Below are 22289 nucleotides of genomic sequence, written 5' to 3'. Positions count from 1 at the left end.
GCCACTGGACTCTGATGACTCTGGGGGAAAGAGTGTGGCTGATGACTTTGCACAACTCTTCACTGAAATGAAATTCACATGCAAGTCAAGACATCACTTTTCAGAAGTCATTGGTCCTCTTGGAGAAGGAAGGACAAACAACAAGTTGTGAGATTATTCTTCTCCTCCTCCTCCTCCTCTTCCTCCTTCTTCCTTTTTTCCTCCCTTTAACTTTTTTCTTCTTTCTTCTTTTTCCCCTCCTCCTCCTTGTCCTCTTCTTCCTTCTTCTCCTCATTCTCCTCTTCCTTCTCCTTCTGCCTCTGTGTCTTTTTGGGGAGTCATGTACTTACTCCAAAGGACATTGTTCTTGGGATTTGGGGGTCTAGATTTTTTCCTTCCCTATTTATTCTATCACTATTTTTTATAAAGCTGGAATAATTAATTCTTTTTGTCTCATTTAGTTTCATTTATGATTTCTTGAAAATAACTGAAAAAGCCCATTGTGTTTCAAATAGAGCTACTTGACTATGCTTTAACCCCAGATCACTGATTAAACAATAATAGGTCCCAGTTCAACACTAGCCCATTGTTTTGGTTTTGATGGCTCAGGGTGAGTGCAAAATAACAATTGTTTTCTGTTCTGACCAAAAACTCTGAGGTTCTTCTCATCCCAGATTGATTCTTGTGGAAAGGCAGACTAGGCTATCTTTTATCTCAATTCTAACAGCTCTTAATGGGCATTACCTCAGACAAACCAAGATCTTAGGAAAGATCTTAGTTAAAAAGGCCAATGCCACCCACTTGGCATTCAGGGCAATTACTGGTCCTGTAGATTTATGTGCTACAACTGATTCTGATGACCCTGGAGGAGAGTGAAGTTGATAATTCCCTCACCTTAAATCCAATTAATTTACAAATCAAAACCTTGCCCTCCCAAAACCAAGAGTTCAACAACAAGAATAATCTCCAAAGAGACTGACTTTCTTACTCTTCCTCCCAGAAGATCTTCCTTCCTTCTCCCAAATCCAGGCATTGTCACTAATTATTCTTCATGCCTGGAATGAATTCCCTCTTTGTCTCTCCCTCTTTGATTCCTTGACTTTCTTCCAGTCCCAGTTAATGTCTACCCCATCATCTACTGGAATCCTTTCAAGTTTCCCCTTCATTGCAATACCTTCCCTCCACTGATAACTTCAAATTTATCTTGTCTGTTGTTTATGAGTTCCTTGAAAGAAGAAAACACATTTTACTTTATATTCCAGTGTTCAGCAAACAATAGGGGCTTAATTTATGCTTATTGATTTACTAACTATGGATTACCCTTTTCTCCTACATTTTCTCTTCTCTCTAGGTTTATATGACAATGTTCTTTTGCAGTTCTCCTTCTAATCTGACCTCCCCTTCTTCTCCAGGTCAAATTCACCAACCCTAGGAATCCCATAAAGATCAGGGTCTACTTTTCTTCTACTATCTATTTGGCAATGTTATCAGCATCCATGAATTCAATTACTACCTCTAAGCTAGTGATTCTTAGATGTGTTTGTAAGACCCAATTTTACTTTTCTTTTGACTTCCAGTCTCTCATCAACATTTTTTTGAAAATCTCAAATTATATGTCCAATAAGCATCTCAATATGAACATGTCCAAACAGAATTCATTATCTATACCTCCAAATCTAACCTCTTCTAAACAGTTCTCTTCTAGCCACATCTCTTTCCATTTAAATCCATCCTCTATCAATTGCTAGTGATCTTTATTTTTTTTTTAGTTTTTTTGCAAGGCAAATGGGGTTAAGTGGCTTGCCCAAGGCCACAGTCTAGTGATCTTTCTAAAGTCAAGAATGACCAAGTCACTCCTCTCCACTATTCAACAAAATTATAATGATTCTTTATTATCTCCAGAATCAAATATAAAATCCTCTGGCACATTCAAAATCCATTATAATCTGATCCCTTCCTACTTTCCCATTTAAATCATCATTTGATTCTTCTGTCCCTACTAATTATCATTTTATACATTCTGCCTTTTGAGGCTAAACATTAAATGCCTCCAATTCCTCTTCTCTTATTCTTTTGTTAACTCAAGTGAGGAATGTAGGGTGTTGTTCTTTACCGGGTGTGGAGGGGAGCCCTTAGGGAATCCATTACAAAGGGGGAATGGCCCAGCCAATCACAAAACTGGGAGAGTTTTCCTAATCCCATTCCAGAGATGGCAAACCCAAAACCAGTTTAGGGTTGAGAGTAACCTAGAGTCTTGATCTTCTCCTTTGCACATGCTCAAAGAGATCTATCTATTGCTCATTAGTATAATGAGCAGGGTGAGGAAATATATAGGAACCAAAGTATCAATTAGATTTATGACCCCAGCCTGTAGATGGCATGAAGGGACAGGAACAAAGTCTTTCAAAGTGCATAAAAGAGCTTGTATGTTGGAATTTCCCTGCCCCTCTCTCCCACCATGAGAGAGTTGTGCCATTTTGTTAAGATATTTTAATAAAAACCATTTTAATAACTCTGGACTAAGTATTCTCAAGCCATTTATAGCATACCCTATAATCTAGCTTTCCACCTCATCACTCTCAATTCTCATTCTCCTTGACTTCTCTGAAGTCTTTGACAGTGTTATCACTTTGACACCCCCTTCTTGAAACAATTCTTCCTTCTAGGTTTTCCAGACATCACTAAGTGTCCTGGTTCACCCCCTATCCATCAGACTCCTCCTTCTCAGTCCAAAACAGAATTCATTATTTTTTCTCCCCACTTCTAAATTTCCTTATTCTGTTAAGAGTACCACTATCATCTCATTCCCCTAGGCTGAATTCTTCCCTTTCTCACACTCCTATATCCAATCTGTTGCCAAGGTTTATCTATTTGACCTTTGGAGCATCTCTCAAATATACTACCTCCTCACCTCTGTTACTACCACCACTCTAATGGAGGTCCTCATCATCTCAATCTTGAACTGTTGCATTAATCTATCTCAAGTCTTTCTTTACTGCAAACCATCCTTCTTTCAATCACTAAAGTCATTTTCCTGAAGTACATCCCCTGACACCATGACAGGTCCCTACTCAATAAACTCCAACAGCTCTCTATTCCCTCCAGGATTAAATATAAAACCCTCTATTTTGTGTTCAAAAGCTTTTAGAAAGTAATACACCAGGGCAGCTAGGTGGCGTAGTGGATAAAGCACGGGCCCTGGAGTCAGGAGTACCTGGGTTCAAATCTGGTCTCACACAAGTAATAATTACCTAGCTGTGTGGCCTTGGGCAAGCCACTTAACCCTGTTTGCCTTGCAAAAACCTGAAAAAAGAAAGTAATACACCCCTCTGACCATCATCTTTCCATTCTTTTTGCACCTTATTCTCAGACATAATACTCTTTGTTCTATGAACAATGGCTTCCTTACACTTCCTAGAATAGAACACTCTTTCTTGGCTATAGGCATTTTTTCTTCACTGTCCTAGATTCTTTTGTCTCATGTCTGTCTCCTGAATTCCTAGGCATCCTTCCAATTCCAATTAAAATCACTTTCCACAGGAACTATAGACTTGAATTGCAGGGTGGTTGTGGCTTTTGGGTCATTTGTTATCAGGGTTGACAGCAATGAAACATTTTGAAGTCACTTCAGTGGTATAAATACTTTGTAATAACTTCTTTATGGTTGAGCACACTCTCCCCCCCAAGGACTGAAAAGGTACAGAGAAAAGTATGTCCCCATATTGGAAACATGTGATTATGTAGATGGGCAAATTGTTTAGGATAGGGGGCTTGCAAGGATCACTGGAGGTTCACCTATAGCTGAAGAAATCACAAAGCTCTCTGACTTAGGTATATAAGAAAAAGCCATAATTTTTAATTCATAGGTTACTACAAAAAATTATAAGTTAATTCACATAAAGAAGGCAGCAAGATAAAGAAAGTGAGTTTTTAAGAAGATAGTAAAGTTAAGAAAAATGGGGGGAAAGGAGGAGGGAAGAAGAAGAAAAGATAGGAACAACCTCAAGATTGTAACTTAACTGAATGAAGATAAACAGAGATCCTGCTGAGGTCAGAAATTTGAAGAGGGAAAGACAGACTTTTCAAGAAACTTTTGATGGAGGACTTAGGGGAGGGGTTAGGGTAGAACTAGGGTAGTAAATAGGAAGGAACTAAGGAGTGTCTTAATGCATGATAAAGTTGTGTTTCTGAACATATCTGGAGGGGTTCAGAATTATACTTTAAGTTAGGAATTTATAACTTTATGATACTCTAAATAGAGATACTAATTTCAGGTTTGTTAACACAACATCTGGTGAAATAATTTGAAATATTGGTTTAAATAGGATTACATACCAGACTAGCACAGAATATAAAGAATAGGGAAGTTTTTTTTTTTCTCAACAATATAGAACAGTAGCTTTCAACAATCATTTTCTACAAGGTTTTAGAGTTTTACGTTTTTCTCACTCCCTCCTTACCCCCCTACAGAAATCAATCCAATATAGACCCTAATGTAATTATGCTAAACATAGATCCAATCAAATAAAATAGAGAGAAAAAACATAATACATAATATATATAAGACAACCAAAAAAACATTATACACTCTAACAGCAACATGGGAGTGATGATCAACCTTGATGGACTCTCTCAGAGTAACAGAGACAATTTGGGGCTGTCTGCAATGGAGAATATCATCTGTATCCAGAGAAAGAACTGTGGAATTTGAACAAAGACCAAGGACTATTACCTTTAATTTAGAAAAAAAAACCCTGATATCTTATTATCTGATCTTGCTATCTCTTATACTTTTTGTTTCTTCCTTAAGGATATGATTTCTCTCTCATCACATTCAATTTGGATCAATGTATACCATAGAAACAATGTAAAGACTGGCAAATTTCCTTCTGTGAGGGGTGGGGGAAGGAAAGTAAGATTAGGGGAAAAATTATAAAATTCAAAATAAATAAAATCTTTATAATTCAAAATAAATATTTAAGATAGAAATTTTTTATCTGCATTTAAATTCCACAGATCCTTCTCTGCATATAGATGGCATTTTCTATCACAGATCTTTTAGAATTATCTTTGATTATTGTAGTGAATAAGTCCATCATGGTTGATCATCACCCAATATTGCTCTTCTAGTTCTATTGACTTCACTCAGCATCTGTTCTTGCCAAGTCTTTCTAGGCTATTCTGAAGTCCTATCCATCATGATTGTGTTTCATCACATTCATATTCTACAATTTGTTTAGCCATTCCCCAAATGATGGGCATCCCCTCAATTTCCAATTCTTTGCCATTATGAAAAGTGGTGCTATAAATATTTTTGTATGTGAGACATTTTTTAAAATACTTTTCCAGGGGTGGCTAGGTGGCACAATAGATAAAGCACTGGCCCTGGAGTCAGGAGTACCTGGGTTCAAATCCGGTCTCAGACACTCAATAATTACCTAGCTCTGTGGCCTTGGGCAAGCCACTTAACCCTATTGCCTAGCAAAAACCTAAAATAAATAAATAAATACTTTTCCATGCTCTCTTTAGAGTACAGAATAGGAAATAATTTCTAAAGATTAACTGGTTTTTTTTGTTTGTTTTTTTTAGGGTTTTGCAAGGCAAACGGGGCTAAGTGGCTTGTCCAAGGCCACACAGCTAAGTAATTATTGAATGTCTGAGACCGGATTTGAACCCAGGTACTCCTGACTCTAGGGCCTGTAATTTATCCACTATGCCACCTAGCCACCCTAAAGATTAACTTTTTTTAACAGAATGTCTATAAGGAACAGGCTTTGTTAATTGAGGAAGGGACTTTGTCAGAGTAAAATATTATAATAGCGTATGTAATGCCTATAAATACAGAAAGAGTCATAATACTTAATACATAATACATAAAAAGAAAAGGATTACAACATTTGTATTATTTTATAATTTTTGTCTCTAATAAATACAGAAAGGGAAAAAAAAAGATTACAATCTCTCTCTGCCCAGAATTTCCCTGCTTCATTTCTACTTCTATCCTTACTATAACTCTTCACAAATGCCCTTTTATGAGTTAATTGGTGTTAATTAGGTAAATGATACTGGATTGCTAATCACTGGGTCAACCAATAACATAGGTGAGATATTAACTGCAAGTGGTTACTCATATTGTGAAGAATATATCAGAATGGAGACTCTAATAGCATTAAAAAGACACCCTCAATTTCTCAAGATTGACTTTCCTCCAGAAACCTAAAGATATGTAGCTAGCCTTGCTCTGAGGGAATCTGTCTTTACCAGTGGGAGTTGAGATAAAAACTTCCTCCATCCCCTTGGTCCCCTTGTCTACATATATTACACATAGAAGAAAACATAAGTTCAGAATTGTACAGAGAAATTTAGTTACTACTATCACTACTACTACTACTACTGCTACTGCTACTGCTACTGCTACTGCTACTGCTACTGCTACTGCTACTGCTACTGCTACTGCTACTGCTACTGCTACTGCTACTGCTACTGCTACTGCTACTGCTACTGCTACTGCTACTACCACTACCACTACTATTAATATGAAATTCAATTTTATGAAGACAGTAATAAACCAAAATGCTTTTATGATGCTCTGAAGGCTATTTATGCGTCAGGGACCTATGATGAATCTCAGTTACTCAGTGCTGATGGAGCCACATTGATTAACAATAGGGACATGATCCTAGAGAGGTGGGTCGAACAATTTCCACAGTGTTCCTAACAAACCATCGTGAATCAATGCAGAAGTTATTGACCATTTACTTCAAGTTGAAGTCAATCTGTCCCTAGTTGAAGTTCCAATTGAAGAAGTTTTGAATACCATTAGACTCCTTTCAAGTGGCAAAGTACCTGGTACTGATTCTATTTCAACTGGGATCTACAAGGGGGGGGGCCCTGTGCTTATCGAAAAACTGACTGAAATTTTTCAGGTTATATGGCATGAAAGGGTAATCCACCAAGAACTCAAAGATGCCTCCATCATATCTCTATAAAGGTAAAGAGAATAAATAAATTATACAATCATAGGGGAATTTATCTCTTGCCAGAGTCATTCTCAGTAAGCTGATCCTTCACCTGGAAGATGGTCACCTCCCTGAGAGCCAATGTAGTTTCAGAAAAGGTCAAGGAACAGTTGATATGGTGCTTGCTGCCAGACAACTCCAGGAAAAATACCAGGAACAGAATGGATATCTATATACAACATTTGTAGAACTGTCCAAGGCCTTTGATACCATCAGTCATGAGGGTTTATGGAAAATTATGTCAAAATTTGGTTGCCTGGCAAAGTTCATCTATATTGTCTGTTAGTCTCATGATGGCATGCATACCTAGGTTCTGGATAGTGGAAGAGGATCTCAAGATTTTCTAGTCACCAGTAGAATAAAATAAGGATGTGTCCTTGTTCCCATACTTTTCAGCATGATGTTTTCATCCATGTTATCAAATGCCTTCACTGAGGATGAACATGGGCTCAAGGTCAGCTACCACCACTCTGATGGCAAATTCTTTAACTTGAAATGACTACAAGCCAAAATCAAAGTGGAAGGAGTGTTGGTGCATGATCTTCTGTTTGCAGGTTATATACTCAATGCAGCCTCTGCTGAGATGCAACAAACTATGGATAAATTTTCTGCTGCTTGCACTGATTTTGGTCCAGCAATTAACACCAAGAAAATACAGATGTTCTATCACTAAGCAACACAGCATCCGTATGTGAAACCATCGATTACAGAAAATGGAGAAAATTTTGAGTGCTGTAGACAAGTTTACTTTCCTTGGCAGTATCCTGTCCAAGGAGGTATATATTGACAATGAGGTTGACACTTGAATTGCCAGCACTAGTTCAGTATTTGGTAGGCTCCAAAAGAAAGTGTGGGAGTGAAGAAGTATAAGACTGACAACTAAACAGAGCCATTGTGTTGACCTCATTGCTATTCCTGTGAAAGCTGGTCACTCTACCAGCGCCATGTTAAGAAACCAATTTGCTCCCACTTAAATTGCCTCAGGAAGATTCTGAAGATCACCTGGCAGGAGAAGATACCAGACATGGAGGTCCCTACCATTCCAACATTACTAAGGAGAGTGCAACTATGATGGGCTGGACATGTTAGAATTTCCACAAGTATGCTTGCCAAAAAACTATTCTATAGAGCACTCACAGAGTGCAAGAACTCAAAAGGGAGGTCAGAAGAAGCAATACTAGGACACCTGAAGATCTCATTGAAGATATTTGGAATTGATTTTATAGCATGAGATTCAATGCCACAAGACTACCCAACATGTCATGCACTCATCAGTGAGGGTGCTGAAGGCAGAACTGAAGTAGCTCAAAGAAAATGGGACATATGCAAGTTTAGAGTATCCATCCCAGATGATCACATGTACTATTTGTGCCTAACCTGTGGTAGAACATTCTGAGCTCATATTGATCTGATCAGCCTCAATAGAGTCACTGTGATTTATCTCAGACATAGTGATATCATTTTGGTTTTCTTAGATAAAAAAAGAACAAGAACTAGCCAATCAACAATCACTTCTATTATTTTTACTGCATTAAGTTTAATATATATACTTTAAAAAATTATATAAAAAATTCTTGAGAATTTTCAGTTTTCTCAATAATTTTCTTTTGTGTTATTCATATATTGAAATGTTTACATGGTTGCTAAGTTCATAATAAAAATTTAAATTAAAAAAATGAAAAATAATATAGTATTTTAATTATCTTAATTCAGTCCCATATTAGCTATATTTTTGTCATCTTTGCCAACTTTTCTATATTTCCATCTTCTATCTTCCTATCTCCCTTTCTTTAATAACTGATCTTCTCACCTCTCCTATTTCCTTATCTAGCTATCTTCCATGACCATCTCATCTCTTTTTTTTTAACCTAAAACTCAATATAACTAGAGTTAATCTCATTTGAAGGACTATGTTCAAGAAAAAAAAATAAATTTGCAATCTGAGGATAAGATATGGTTTGAATTTAGGGTCTCTATATCTGTTACTAATTGTATGAAATTAGGCAAATTGATTAATTTCTCATTTGTACATGAGGGGTCTGGCAATGAATAAGAAGTCATGTTGCCGCTGATTTGTTTCTTGGGTTCAGGTCTGCCCAGTGATGAATCACCACTCAGACTCGGGAATGCAGGTTTTGGAAAGAAGATAGAGATGTATTAAAGAAAGTTACAGCATATTGAGAAAGTAACAGACTTCTGGCCAAGATGGTGGAGAGAAGCCAGGTCCTGTGCTAAGGTCTCCTGATCTTCCCTCAGAAACAATATGAAACAAAGCTCTTAATGGAAGTCCTATCCACAAAACCCAGAAAGAGAGGTTAGGAAAAGAACACAGACCTCAAGATCTGTCTTCAACAGTGATTGGGGATTGGGGGAGAACCAGACTAATCTAAGATCAACCCTGAGGGTTTTTGGCTGTGGGGGGACCACTTTGTTGTGGGAACCACTTTGCTCTGAGAAAGAACCAGAGAGTGGAGGCCTGGCTGTGGGACCAACAGTCTGGGACCTAAAGGAAGGGCTGGAGGGGAGGGTCCAGCCTCGAGCACCCCCTATTGGCTCAGAGGAGATATTACAATCAGTGAAAACAGCCTCCAACACCCCCTACTAGCCACTCAGTGAGGAAAGTTTTCACCACCCCCTACCAACCAGCTGGAGATACTACACTGAGTGAATCAAGCCTCTAGGGATCTCAATACCAAACCTCTGTGAACCAGCCCCCCCAACACAAGATCTTAGGAAAATGAAGAAAGGCCAGCAAAAAGGGGGGACCATAGAAAAATTCCTAGAAGACAACCTAATTCAGAGAGACATAGAACCTCTGAGGAGAATATGATTTGGTCTCCAGCATAGAATGATTTCCTTGAAGAAATCTGGAAGGAGTTTAAAAATCAATTGGAGGGGGCGGCTAGGTGGAACAGTGGATAGAGCACCAGCCCTGGAGTCAGGAGTACCTGAGTTAAAATCTGGCCTCAGATACTTAATAATTACCTAGATGTGTGGCCCTGGGCAAGTCACTTAAACCTACTGCTTTGCAAAAAAAAAAAGAATTGTAACTCTATTAGAGAGAATTTAATTAGCCAGTGTAGATGGATACACATGACTTATTTGAGAAACTGTTATCCAAAAAGATGAAACTGGATATAGCCTTACCTGGCAGAAAGACCTTAATAACTCTCAATAATTGTAATTCTAGTGGAGAGACTAGCCAGCAGTGATGGACCCTCAAGACCTTTCTGTGACTCAGATAGAATGATTTAAAAACAATACCTCCTTAAAAAAGAGTTCAGTAAAGAGATGGAAGGATGGAGGAGACTGAATGGGGTAAATCTCACTACATTAAGAGGTACAAAGGACTTATTGCAATAGAGGGGAAAAAAAGAGAGGAGGTGAGAACCATCTGAATCTTATTTTCATTAGATTGGCTTTAAGTTAACATACACACACTCAATTAAATTAAGAAACTTTATCTTGGGGCAGCTAGGTGGCACAGTGGATAAAGCACTGGCCCTGGAGTCAGGAGTAGCTGGGTTCAAATCCAGTCTCAAACACTTAATAATTACCTAGCTGTGTGGCCTTGGGCAAACCACTTAACCCAATTTGCCTTGCAAAAAATCTAAAAAAAACACAACTTTATCTTACTTTTAAAAAAGGGGAAAAGGGAAGGGGATGAAAGGGGGAAGAACAAAAGGAAGGGAAGGAAGAAGGGGCAAAAGGAAAAGGGGAAAAAAGAGGAGAGGGGTTGGATATAGGAGACCAAACACACTGAAGGTGGTGGTATTCAGAAATAAAACACTGGGGTATATGGATGAAGGGGGAAAAGGAGGAAAATACAAACAGAGGGAAGATAATATGGAAGGCAATAAAGAGTTAGTAATTATAACTTTGAATGTGAATGGGATGAACTCTCCCTTAAAATGTAAGCAAATAGCAGAGTGGATTAAAAACCAGAATCCTACAATATGCTGCTTACAAGAAACTCATCTAAAGTGGAGAGATACATATAGAGTAAAGGTAAAAGGTTGGAGCAAAATATATTTTACTTCAGCTGAAGTGAAAAAAAGCAGGGATAGCAATCCTTACTTATCTCAAACAAAGCAGCTGCAAAAATAGATAGCATTAAAAGAGATAAGGAAGGAAACTATATCCTCCTAAAAGGTACCGCCCCCAACAATAAAGTAATTTCAATACTAAATATGTATGCACCCAATTGTATAGCATCCAAATTCTTAGAGGAGATGGAGTTACAGCAAAACTCTACTAGTGGGAGACCTCAACCTCCCACTCTCAGATTTAGATAAATCTAACCATAAAATAAACAAGTAGGAAGTTAAGGAGGTAAATAGATTGTTAGAAAACCTAGATATAGGGATGGCTAGGTGGCATAGAGGATAAAGCACCGGCCCTAGAGTCAGGAGGACCTGGGTTCAAATCCGGTCTCAGACACTTAATAATTACCTAGCTTTGTGGCCTTGGGCAAGCTACTTAACCCCACTACCTTGCAAAAAACCTAAAAAAAACACCTAGATATGATAGACTTATGGAGGAAACTGAATGGGGATAGAATGAGTTATACTTTTTTTCTGCAGTACATGGCACTTACACAAAAATTGAACATGTCCTAAGACATAAAAACCTAAAGATCAATTACAGAAAGGAAGAAATAGTGAATACATCTTTCCCACATCATAATGCAAGAAAAATCATATGCAATGCTTGGACAAGGAGATATAGACCCAAAATTAATTGGAAACTAAATAACCTCATTTTAAAGAATAACTGGATCAAACAACAAATTATACAAAGAATTCATCATTTCATCCTAGATAATGATAATAATGAAACAACATAGTAAAACTTATGGGATACACTCAAGGTGGCTGTCAGGGGATACATTAAATCTTTTTTTTTTGGTTGTGTATGTTTATTTTTCAATTAAAAAAAACATAAATTTTTATGCAAATTAGGCATAACTCCCCAGGGATCTAAAAAGCTGTAGGGGAGTCAACTAGATTTCAAAAAATGTAGTCATGTCCCTACATTATATCTTTAAATGCTTATATGAATAAACTAGAGAAAGAAGAAATCAATGAATTAAATATGCAACTAAAAAAATTTGAGAAAGAACAAATTAAACCCCCCCAGTTAAATATCAAATTAGAAATTCTAAAAATTAAAGGAGAAATTAGTAAAACTGAAAGCAAGAAAACTATTAAACTAATAAATAAAACCAAGAGCTGGTTTTATGAAAAAAACCAATAAAACTGATAAACCTCTGGTTAGTTTGATTAAAAAAAAGAAAGAAGAAAACAAAATTGCTAGTATTATAGATGAAAAAGGTGAACTCACCACCAATGAGGAGGAAATTAAAGTAATAATTTGGAATTATTTTGCCCAACTCTATGCCAATAAATTTGATAATCTAAATGAAATGGACAAATATTTACAAAAATATAAGTTGCTTAGGTTAAATGAAGAGGAAATTAAATATCTAAATAACTCTATCTCAGAGAAAGAAATTCAACAATCCATTATTGAAATCCCTAAGAAAAACCTCCAGGGCCAGATGGATTCACAAGTGAATTCTATCAAACATTTAAGGAACAACTGGTTTCAATTCTATATAAACTATTTGTAAAAATAGGTGAAGACAGAACTCTGCCTAATTCTTTCTATGACACCAATATTGTGTTCATACCTAAAACAGGAAGAGTTAAAAGAGAGAAGGAAAATTATAGACCTATCTCCTGATGAATATAGATGCAAAAATCATAAATAAAATCTTAGCAAAATGACTACAAAAACTTATAACTAGGATAATACATTATGACCAAGTAGGATTTATTCCAGAAATGGAGGGTTGGTACAACATTAGGAAAACTGTCACTAGAATTAATTATATCAATAACAAACCTATCAGAAATCCTATGATTATATCGATTGATGCTAAAAAAGCTTTAGACAAAATACAGCACCCATTCCTACTAAAAACACTAGAGAGCATAGGAATAAATGGATTGTTCATTAGAATAATAAACAGTATCTATCTGAATCCATCAACAAGCATTATTTGCAATGGGGATATTGAGGCATTCCCAATAAGATCAGGGGTGAAACAAGGATGCCCATTATCACCAGTACTATTCAATATTGTATTAGAAATGTTAGCTTCAGCAATAAGAAAAGAAAAAGAAATTGAAGGAATTAGAATAGGGAAGGAAGAGACAAAACTCTTACTCTTTGCACATGACATCATGGTATACCTAGAGAGTCCCAAAAAATCATCTAAAAAACTACTAGAGGGGCAGAGCCAAGATGACAACAAGAGAGGATTGTGTCTTAGGCTCTCTCTCATCAAACTTCTAAACTAAGGACTCTAACTAAATTTTCAAGAGAGACAGAACCCACAGAGGGACCCAGTGAGGCAGGTGGAAAAGAGCAGAAAGGCTCTGATCCCCAGGGGATGGAGGGGCGGCCAACCAGAGGGGTGGCCCGCCAAAGCAAAAGAACTTCAGCCTCCTAGAGGCAGTCCCAGGGAACTGGGAGCCGGGGTTCACAGCAGCGGTAGAGTTTCCTGATCTACACCCCAGGGAGCACCAGGCATAAATTTGGGGAACAGCAGGGGGACCTCGGCCAGAGCAAGCATGTGAAGCCCAGCCCTCAGGGCACACAGCAAGCAGCTTGGTCAAGGCAGTCCAGATCCAGGAAACAGAAGCAGGCAGAGAGAGCCGGTAAGCAGGAGCCCCCAGAGCATGAGCCCATTGAACCTAGGGAGGGGAGTGAAGAGAGAGACTGCGGAGCTCTGCCCCTGGAACAGGACTCTGGGGTTCTGACCACATTCAGATCCTGATCACAGTCTAGGCCTCCCCATAGAACAGCATGCTAAAAACCTGCTTAGGTCAAATGGATAAAACAGTTCAAAAAGTTATTGAGGAGAAGAATGCTTTAAAAAAGCAGAATTGGCCAGATGGAAAGGGAGATAAGAAAGCTCTCTGAGGAAAACAAATCCTTCAGACAAAGAATAGAACTCAGGGAGATTGATGAATTTACGAGAAATCAGGAATCAATACTTTAAAACCAAAATAATGAAAAATTAGAAGAAAATGTGAAACATCTCATTGAAAAAACAACTGCTATGGAAAACAGATTTAGGAAAGATAATTTAAAAATTATTGGAATACCTGAAATTCATGATCAGGAAAAGAGCCTTGACATCATTTTCAAAGAATTACTACAGGAAAATTGCCCTGATATCCTAGAAGTAGAGGGCAAAATAGAAATGGAGAGGATCCACCAATCCTCCCAAGAAAGAGATTCCAAATAAACAACCCCCAAGAATATTATAGCCAAGTTCCAGAACTCTGAAGTCAAAGAGAAAATATTACAAGCAGCCGGAAGGATACAATTCAAATACCATGGAGCTGCAATCAGGATCTCACAGGACTTAGCAGCAACTACATTAGAAGCTTGTAGGGCTTGGAATATAATATACCAGAAGGCAAAAGAGCTTAGAATGCAGTCAAAAATCAACTACCCAGCAAAACTGAATGTCCTCTTCCAAGGGAAAAAGACGGACTTTCAGTGAACCAGGGGAATTTCAAATGTTCCTGTTGGAATGGCCAGAGCTGAACAGAAGGTTTGATCTTAAAATGCAGGACTCAGATGAAGCATAGAGATTGGAGAAGGGGAAAATATCAGGGACTTAATGACGATGAACTGCATGTATTCCTGTATAGAAAAATGACACTGATAATACTCATATGAACCTTAGTTAATAGAGCAGGTAGAAGGACCTTTTATAGATGAAGCACTGGAGAAAGCTGAATTTGAAGATAAAATATGGTGTAAAAATGGAGTCAATAGAAAAAAAAGGGAAATGTAATGGGAGAAAGAAAAAGGAGAGGGGGCATAGGCCAAGATATTTCATACAATAAGATTTTTCTTTATTACAATGAGCTATTGCAATGATATGGAAAGGGGGAAGGCAAGGGGGAGTGAGGGAATCTTCACTCTCATCAGAGGTGGCTAGGAGAGGAAACAGCACATATACTCAATGGGGTATAGACATCTGGAGTAAGAAGGAAGGGGTGGGAGGGGGAAGGGGGAGGATGTGAATGAAGGAGAGGATGGACCATGGGGTGAGAGTGGTCAGATAACACATTTTCTTTTTTACTTCTTGCAAGGGGCTGGGATTGGATGGCCTGTCTGGTACCATAGGGCCAGGTGGATGCTGGGCCTAAGGAGTGGTATGGGGGCTCAGGGCCAGGGAACTGTGCTGTGCCACTTAGCTACCCTACAGCAGAGTCAGTGAAAGGAGAGAGAAAATATAGTACATGGTAGTGGAGAAATATGAAAGGAGGGAGTTGTGAATATGGAAGTACCTTTTGTGATGGACTTATCATAAAGAATGTGATCTGGGTCAGCTAGGTGGCATAGTGGATAAAGCACTGGCCTTGGAGTCAGGAGTACCTGTGTTCAAATCCCGTCTCAGACACTTAATAATTACCTAGCTGTGTGGCCTTGGGCAAGCCACTTAACCCCATTTGCCTTGCAAAAAAAAAAAACCCAAAAAAAAAAAAAGAATGTGATCCACCCATGACAGAATTTGTGGCCTTGGAACATAGACTGAAGCACATTTTTTATTATCATTATTTTTTGGGGGGGGGTACAGGGCAAATAGGGCTGGGTGGCCTGCCTGGGGCTGCATAACAGGGTGATCTTTGGGTGTCTGAGGTCGGATTCGGACCCAGGTGCTACTGGCTCAAGGGCTAGTGCTCTGTCTGCCACCTAGCCACCCCTAATATTATTACTATTTTATTTTATGTCTTTTTTTTTTCTTTCTTTTGGTTATGCAGGGAAGTGAGGTTGGGGTGGCTTGCATGTCCCACAGCTGGGTGATTGTTGGGTGTACAGGGCCGGATGTGAGCTTGAGTGGTCCTGGCTCCAGGGCTGATGTTCTGTCCACTGCCCCACCTGACCATACCTACAATTATTACCATTAATTTTTTTTTAAATTTAAATTTAAATTTTTTTTCTCTCCCCTTTACTTTATCACTCAATTGTCTATATTTTTTGGGGGAGGGGTATTTTGTTCACTCTTAAACAAGAATAATTTATTAATGTATAAAAAATATTGTACAAAATGAGAATAAATAAATATTAAATTAAAAACAAAACAAAAAACTACTAGAAATAATTAGCAACTTTACCAAAGTTGCAGGATATAAAATAAATTCTCATAAGTCCTCAACATTTCTATATATGACTAGCAAGATGCAGCAGAAAGAGCTAGAAAGAGAAATCCCATTCAAAGTAACCTCAGACAATATAAAATACCTGGGCGTCTACCTGCCAAGGCACTCAGAAACTTTTTGAAAACAATTACAAACCACTTCCTTTCTTTTTTTTGGCAAGGCAATGGGGTTAAGTGGCTTGCCCAAGGTCACACAGCTGGGTAATTATTAAGTGTCTGAGGCCGGACTTGAACTCAGGTACTCTTGAATCCAGAGCCAGTACTCTATCCACTGTGGGGGGGCCAGCCTCTGCGGGGTCCTTGGAACTTGACAGGAGGGATAGAGTCAGTGAAATGAGTTGAGTGAACACAGGGTTAAAGGTAGGAGCAGGTTGACTGACTGTCAGCTGCTTGGATTTATTTTTAGTCTCAGAATCATGTATGCATCAAGCAATCAAGCTAAGATCATTTCCTTGATAACAAAAGTGTACAATTTTCATTATCAATCATATAGTTCATATGGTTACAAGTTTGAACATGTAGTTGATTTTTATCCCTGCTCAGGTCATGATGACCTCAACCTGTCTGCTACCTAGTTTGTTGCTGCATTGTAAAATTATTATTTAAAGTTATTACTTAAGCAATTCATTTAATGGAAAGTTTTTTATATTTTCTGTGCAATGTTCTTCGATACACTTCCTTAACAATCTATAGTGAGGGTCGTTATGCTTGTCCACCCACCCGTTAACTCTTACAATAACCAATTTTCCTTTCAGGCCTTGTTGGTAGAAACCACAGTTACTGTGACTTTTTTATTCTTTCCCAAGAAACTGAGGCTGTTAAGAGTTCACATATTGGTCACCTATACTAACTTATCTCTCACCATCTTTTTCATGTATTCCTGTGTATGGAAAGGGGGGCAAAACTATTAATTTCCCTGGAATTCTATCTGATCCATCTTGTATCTGTTTTACCTGTATATATTCTGACATCTTCTTGGAATTCCCAGTGTTGGGTTTTCCAGAGATTTCATAATGTTGAAGACTTTTGTATGCCTCAGGGAGAGGCAGTCCTGTTAAATTTGGACAGAGTTTACAATCTGTTTTATTCGAAGAATTTCTCTAAAATCCTTCCTTTATAGTCATTCCACTATTAGGATGAATAAGTATTGCAATCAATAATAGACCTATAAGGTGTGGCTAGGCGGCATAGTGGATAAAGCACTGGCCCTGGAGTCAGGAGTACCTGGGTTCAAATCCGGTCTCAGACACTTAATAATTACCTGTGTGGCCTTGGCAAGCCACTTAACCCCATTTGCCTTGCAAAAACCTTAAAAAAAAATAGACCTATAAATATTGGTATGCATGGAATCCCTATATATATTGAAGAAGGAAATGTTCCATCAGGCGGTGTTACCACCTTGAGTCTTCTTGCCAGGACTGTGTCAAGCTGCTTAGAGACCCTGGCTCCCAACAATCCACTGTGCCACCCTTCCATCCCAACAAAATACTTCTCAAACAAATAAAATCAGACTTAAATAACTGGGCAAATATTAACTGCTCATGGATAGGTCAAGCTGATATATTAAAAATGACAATTCTACCAAAATTAAACTACTTGTTTAGTGCCTTACCAATCAAAATTCCACAAAAAATTACTTCAATGACATAGAAAAAATTGTAAGTAAATTCATATAGAGAAATAAAAAGTCAAGAATCTCCAGGGATTTAATGAAAAAAAAAATGTAAAAGAAGGTGGCTTAGCCCTACCAGATCTAAAATTATATTATAAAACATCAGTCATCAAAACTGTCTGGTATTGGCTAAGAAATAGAGTTGTGGATCAGTGGAATAGACTAGGTGCAGGAGCAGGAAATGATTATAGTAATCTGCTGTTTGATCAATCCAAAGAGTCCAGCTATTGGGATAAAAACTCTCTCTTTGATAAAAACTGTTTGGCAAATTGGAAGTTAATATAGAAGAAACTTGGATTAGACCAACACCTCACACCCTATACCAAGATATGATCAAAATGGATACAGGAACTAGACATAAAAAACAATATTATAAGCAAACTAGAAGATCAAGGAGTAGTTTACCTGTCAGATCTATGGAAAGGGGAGTAGTTTATGACCAAGGAAGAGATGGAGAACATCATTAAAAACAAAATAGATAATTTCAATTACATTAAATGAAAAAGCTTTTGCACAGCCAAAACCACTGTAACCAAGATCAAAAGAAACATAGTAAATTGGGAAACAATTTTTACAACTAGTGTTTCTGACAAAGGACTCATCTCTAAAATTTATAGAGAACTGAGTCAAAAACTTGCTCATACCAACAGGGCAGCAAGGAGGCAAAATTTGGGGCTTTCTGCTGCAATGGAGAATGCCATCTGTATCCTGAGAAAGAATTGTGGAATTTAAATAAAGACCAAGGACTATTACTTTTAATTTTTAAAAAATGTTATCTTATTATGTAATTCTGCTATATCTCATACTATATGTTTCTTCCTTATGAATATGATTTCTCTCTCATCACATTCAACTTAGATCAATCCATACTATGGGAATGATGTAAAGACTATCAAACTGCCATCTGTGGGGGGTGGGGGGAAGGAAGAGAGATTGGGGGAAAAATTGTAAAACTCAAATAAAACCTTTCTAAAATTATAAGAAGAAAAAAGAAAGTAATAAAAAATTTAAGTTTAAAGAGAAAACCAAGTGGATTGCTGATTGGATTGGCCAGGCCAGCAGGAGGCTGGAAGGTAAAAGAGGACTAGTCCCTCCCTTGATCTCCTTAAATTCTCTCCCAGAGTCCATGGGAAGGGGTAGTGAATTGGGAATGACCCAAGTGCCTGCCTCATTGGAAATTTTGCCTTTTGGGGAGGGGTCTCTTTTGGGTGATCTTCCAGGGCCTGTGCTCCCTGGCTTCCCCACCAGAAAGCAATGCAATCCAAATCAAGTTGAAGGTTAGGTCCTCAGGTGTGGAAGGAAGTAAGATTCCCTTTACAATGTAAACAAGATTTACAAAGCTTGTTTCCCACTGATATCATCACTCCCTTGCCCAGGTTTCTCTGCATCAGTTAGAGGATAAACACAAACATTCTAAAAATGAATAATTGCAAGTAATGAATGACCACATAAAAATTGTTTCAATCCATTAATAATTAGCAATTAGCAATAATTCACCTTCTTCACCCCAGTTCAGAAGAAAAGAAAATTCTCCTCATCTACTTTTACTTTTTTTTGCTTAGGCAAAACAAATATCTACATTCTGAAGCCTACAACTTCAATCAGGAGAAGAATAGCATATTTCATCATTAGTCCTCTGGAATAGTAATAATGTTGTTCATTTTCGAAGAAGAACACGACATCAGGTAGGTGATGGCATAACAAGCACTTGAATTGGATTTCAGTGAGGGTGCTGTGCTAAGTCACCAGTTTCAATTCCTCCTCCAGAGCCATCTGGGTCCAATGACCAGCTATGATTCAGGATGACTAGAGATGGCCCTGGATGCTGGACAATCAAGGTTAAGTAATTTGCCCAGGGTCACTCAACTAAGTAAGTGTCAGAGGTTTCTCAGAAGTTGGATTTGAACTCCTGTCATCCAGATTCCAAGGCCAGTGCTCTATCCTGCACCATCTAGCTGCCCCTTCCCTGGAATAGTGATTAATCCTTAAATTGACCAGAGTTCCTAAATCTTTCAAAGTTATTTGCTTTGCCATATCATCATTACTTAGAAATTGGTCTGGGTCTGTTTGTAGCTGCTGGCTACTTGAGTTTGGTTCTACCTATGAGGAATCATTATTGGGAAAGAAATGGTAGAAACAAAACAAAAAAATAAGAAAATGGTAGGTAAAGTTAAGAAGTTAAGGAAAAGCCAAGTGGATTTGTTCAGCTGGCAGGTTCAACTGAAGTTTGGAAAGGGAGAGGGAGAGGGAGGGAGAGAGGGAGAGGGAGGGAGAGAGAGAGAGAGAGAGAGAGAGAGAGAGAGAGAGAGAGAGAGAGAGACAGGCAACCATGAGGCCTGGGTTAACTAAGGCCACATGGTGAAGCCCATGGAACTCCACGAGGTTTAATGAAGAGTCAGAGAAAGACCTATCCTTCTGGATGGAGGTGGAAAGGGTGTCCTTTCCTGGACAGAGGTGGTGCTCGGGATGTGGCCTTTCACCTTAGAGTCAGGTAACTTCCAGTGGCAATTTATGTGCTGGTCCTTCTGACTCAAGGAATTTGAGGTCTAATTCTAACATGGCATTTCCTGTCCACCAGTGTCCAGGTCAAAGTTGTCAAGGTGGAAATGGAGGATAAGCTACAACAGGTTCAAGGGGAGACAGGATGCAATCAACAGTGTCCAAGGGAGGCAGAATCTCAAGAGTAGGGACCTCCACAAATTTCTGCTAGTTCACAATTCTCTACATCATTTCCTCTGCATCATGTTCATTTTATTCTTAATTTCTCTGAAACATCCTTTCATTTCTTAACAACAGGAAAGAATTTGATCACACTTATATACAATTTATGCATAACCATTTAGATTTTCATTCTTTGCCATTTTAAAAAGAGCTATAAATATTTTTGTATTATATCCTTAGAATTTATTTTACTTAGGACTAATCCTTGCTTTGATGGAGCTACCTCTCTACTACCTTTAAGTAAGGGATTATTGCTTTATATCAGACTTTGAATGCTATGTTACTGTTGTTTGTCCTTGAAGAGGTCCATGACTTCAGGGAAGTGATGCTATGCCTTGCAAATTAATAGTATTTAAATGAGGCAGTGCTGTACAGCTTTCCTTTTTCCTCCCCTTTTTAAGTTAAGGTCTTTAATTGATCTCAGTATGATTGAGGCAATGCCCCTTCAATAATTAAGGCTAACTAAGGGGAGGAAATGAAGAAAAGAAGGGCCTCTTTTGCCTATTTAAAAAAAAAATTCATCTTGGAGGGGGAGATCTTCAGGGTTTCTGGCCAAAATAGAAACTATTGCTATTTACATTCATTCTGAGTCAGTCAGGACCCAAACAAGGACCAGTGGAGCTTGACCTGGGATCTATTTTTGGCCAATCAGAGAGCCAGATTTGGATTTAAGGTCCTTAAGAAAGAAATGTAGTGGTAAACTCCAGTATATTTTCCACTGTTTCAGTAATCAAAATTTATATTCCTTTGGGCAGAGCAACTGAAGGTAAGAGTATAATACCTATGTGAACAGAGGGAAGGGAAAGGAAGGAAGGGTGGTTAGGGCAGCTCCTACTATTGCTCTGTGCTGGGTTGGCATCTCTAGAAGTAGGGGACTTCAGTTCACCTCAGTTCTACAGATGAGATTTGTTCTAGCCAAAGCTGATGAAGAAGAGGTTCCCCTCATTAGGATCACTTTACTTATCTTTTTGTGTTTTGTATTTCCTGCAAAATATGTGAATGGCTTGACAGAAAGGATTGTTTCTCATTATTTCAGTGTATCCTTAGTACAGTGTTTAATAAAATTCTATAGTATTGTATTTGTTAGAATGTATGCCCTATGGGGCAAGACTATGGTATTCATAAAAATAATTTTATTGATATCCTTTGATTTTATATCACCTTAATATCTGATGGATCTCCCAATTCTCTCTGAGTCCTCCTAAGTCACAAAGAATTTTCAGAAACTTCATCTTATGTGAACTCTGCATTTCTCACAGTGCTTTGCATGGTCTTCTGCAAGTAGTAGGAGTCTGATCCATATTGGTGATTGAGTTGTAGAGGGACATAAGAGAAGCATAAACAAAGAGTACTGTGAGAACACTGTTGCCCTTCTCCCAGAGCTAATAGATAAGCAACATTTTAGGATCTGGAAAATAGTGTTTATCTAAGCCAATTTTTCAATTTAGGGAGAAGAAAATGGTTTCTTTCCCCAAATTAGGATTTTTCTTTCTTCCTCTTACTATAGTACTTTGACCCTTTATCTTAATCTGCTTTTAAGGCAACCCTACTCAAACTGATTCTTTTCTTACCCTCAGAGTCAACTTCCTTTATTATATATTATCCCTTTTACTAGTTTTGGAATTTCATTTATTAGTTTTTCCCTTTCTTT

The sequence above is a fragment of the Macrotis lagotis genome, chromosome 1 (assembly GCF_037893015.1).
Source record: "Macrotis lagotis isolate mMagLag1 chromosome 1, bilby.v1.9.chrom.fasta, whole genome shotgun sequence".
Taxonomy (NCBI): Eukaryota; Metazoa; Chordata; class Mammalia; order Peramelemorphia; family Peramelidae; genus Macrotis; species Macrotis lagotis.
This window is presented reverse-complemented; position numbering follows the sequence as displayed.